Source organism: Ptiloglossa arizonensis, unplaced genomic scaffold (assembly GCF_051014685.1).
Source record: "Ptiloglossa arizonensis isolate GNS036 unplaced genomic scaffold, iyPtiAriz1_principal scaffold0217, whole genome shotgun sequence".
Taxonomy (NCBI): Eukaryota; Metazoa; Arthropoda; class Insecta; order Hymenoptera; family Colletidae; genus Ptiloglossa; species Ptiloglossa arizonensis.
The window spans coordinates 140001-142500 of record NW_027478587.1 but is presented as its reverse complement, the minus strand read 5'-3'; the positions used below and the strand labels follow the sequence as shown (position 1 = coordinate 142500).

General features: G+C 52.0%; 1 pseudogene; it reads left to right on the top strand.

Moving 5' to 3' along the window:
* The window catches only part of LOC143154619 (large subunit ribosomal RNA), a 9152-nt pseudogene that overhangs the window by 3155 nt on the left and 3497 nt on the right, over positions 1-2500 (top strand).

Sequence of the window (2500 nt, the reverse complement as noted above, 5' to 3'; positions counted from 1 at the left end):
CGAGCAAAGGCAGCACCGTAACTGGTATGACGAGCGCCAGGTGGAAGCGATAGTCAGCCAGAAAGCTCGATGGTCCCCCGAAGAGGCCGCGCTCCTGGCACGGCAGGAAGCTCGTCTAAGCAGCCAAGGCGTACGTTTTATTAACCAGGCGCTAGTGAAAGTGTTCCCGAACCGCACGCTTGAATCTATCAAGGGTCAACGGCGACGGATAGAACACAAGGAGAAGGTCCTCGAATATTTAAGGGAGCTCGAGGGCCCGCCACAACATCTGGCAACGGCTGACCAACACCAGCTGGCCGAGGCAGGAAGCGCCTGCGAAAATAAAATCAAGGAGGTCCTCCTCACACTTGAGCCCATGAGAGGTACTGACTTTAATGCGGCCCAGTTGAATAGTCTTTGTGAGAATGTCGAACGGTGGACAAAGGAGCAGATCTTTGTGGAGTTGCTCTCCTACCTACAGAGTATTTTTCCGCCTCCGCCGAAAGATCTAAGGCGGGCAAATAACGACGTACAGAGGGTTTTGACCAAGAGACAGGAACGAAGGGCCGAATATGGCCGTACACAACGTGCTTGGCGGAAGAACCCATGTAATTGCCTTCGGGCAATACTTAAGGGTAAAAGCTCCGCTAAGACACCAACCAAAGAGACCATGACCAACTACTGGTCCAATGTCATGACGGACACAAGTGCCAGAACACCGGGCATAGTAAGTAGTGCAGGTACCCTGGACACCATATGGCGCCCTATTGAGCCTGAAGAGATCAAGAAGGCATTCCCGGAATTGACCACATCGCCTGGCCCAGATTTGGTAACTGCTAGACAGTTTAGAGCAGTGCCACTTGGCGTAATAGTAAGGATATTTAACATCTTCATGATCTGTGGTAGGATTCCGGAATGGCTCTTGGAATCAAGAACAGTGTTGATTCCAAAGAAGGACAAAGCCGAGCAGCCCGGCGACTTCAGGCCAATAACAGTGTCATCAGTCGTAGTAAGGACATTCCATAAGGTGCTGGCCACTCGACTGTTGCACTCGGTGGACCTTGACAAACGCCAAAAGGCCTTCGTTCCTGCGGATGGATGCGCCGAGAATACATTCCTGTTCGACGTAATACTCAGATATCACCGGCAGGTATTCAAGCCACTATACCTGGCATCGGTGGACATAAGGAGAGCGTTTGACTCAGTCACGCATCAGGCTATATTCGACACACTGGTGTCCAGAGGTGTCCCTGGCCCAATGGTGTCGTATATCAAACACGTGTACACCAACAGCGTTACACACTTAAACTGCGATGGCTGGGTTTCACCGAAAATCCACCCCGCATGCGGAGTTAAACAAGGCGACCCGCTATCACCAGTTCTGTTTAACATGGTGATGGACAGACTCCTTAGGAGTATTCCTAAAGAAATTGGAGTGGACATTTCGGGACAGCACTACAACGCGTTAGCATTCGCGGATGATCTCGTGCTGGTAGCCTCAACACCTCGAGGGCTACAGCAAACGCTGGACCTTGCAGCCGATTACTTGGCACAGTGTGGGCTTGAGATTAACACCGGAAAATCCTACACTGTGGCCATAAGAAATGTACCACATGTGAAGAAGTCGGTAGTAGACAGTAAGATCAAATTCAAGTGTGCGGAGGCTCTGCTTCCAGCAATGAGAAGGGAGGACGAGTGGATGTACTTGGGCGTCCCATTTACGCCAGAAGGGCGCGTAGCGTGTAAGCCTGAAAGGCAGCTTCAGGAAGCCCTTAGCAAGCTATCTAAAGCTCCTCTGAAGCCGCAGCAGAGGATGTTTGCGCTAAGAGTCGTGGTTCTCCCCAGCCTCTACCACGTAATGACACTCGGGTCGACGAATTTGAGTCGCCTCAAGAGAGTGGATGCCTTGGTGCGGGGCGCGGTCAGGAAGTGGCTTGCCTTGCCCCACGACGTGGTCAACGCGTATTTTCACGCCAACGCCAGAGATGGTGGATTATCGATCCCCTCAATGCGGTGGCTTATGCCACTTAGAAGGAAGGAAAGGCTGGAGGCCCTGCGGAAGGAAAGCTCGGAGCCTCTGTCTTTCATAGCCCAAGAGATCGAGAAGGCTAGGCGAAGGCTGAAAGAAGGGCGTGGTGAACTTGACCGCAGAGGTAGCATTGACAAGCGGTGGGCGGCGCTACTCCACTCTTCAGTGGACGGGATAGCTCTCTGTGAGTCACGCAAGGTGCCCAATCAGAATCAATGGGTATTAGAGGGAACTCGGTTCCTCTCTGGTAAGGATTTCGTCAATTCGATGAAATTGCGCATCAACGCCTTGCCTACTAGATCAAGGTGCAACAGAGGTAGGCAAGGAGACCGATTATGCAGAGCAGGCTGCAACCAGAAGGAGACTTTGAATCACATATTACAAATATGTCCAAGAACGCACGGGGCACGTGTTGCAAGGCATAATGCTGTTGCCGCCTATGTGAAGAGAGCTCTTTCTAGGAAGTACACGGATGTGGAAGACGAACCCCGC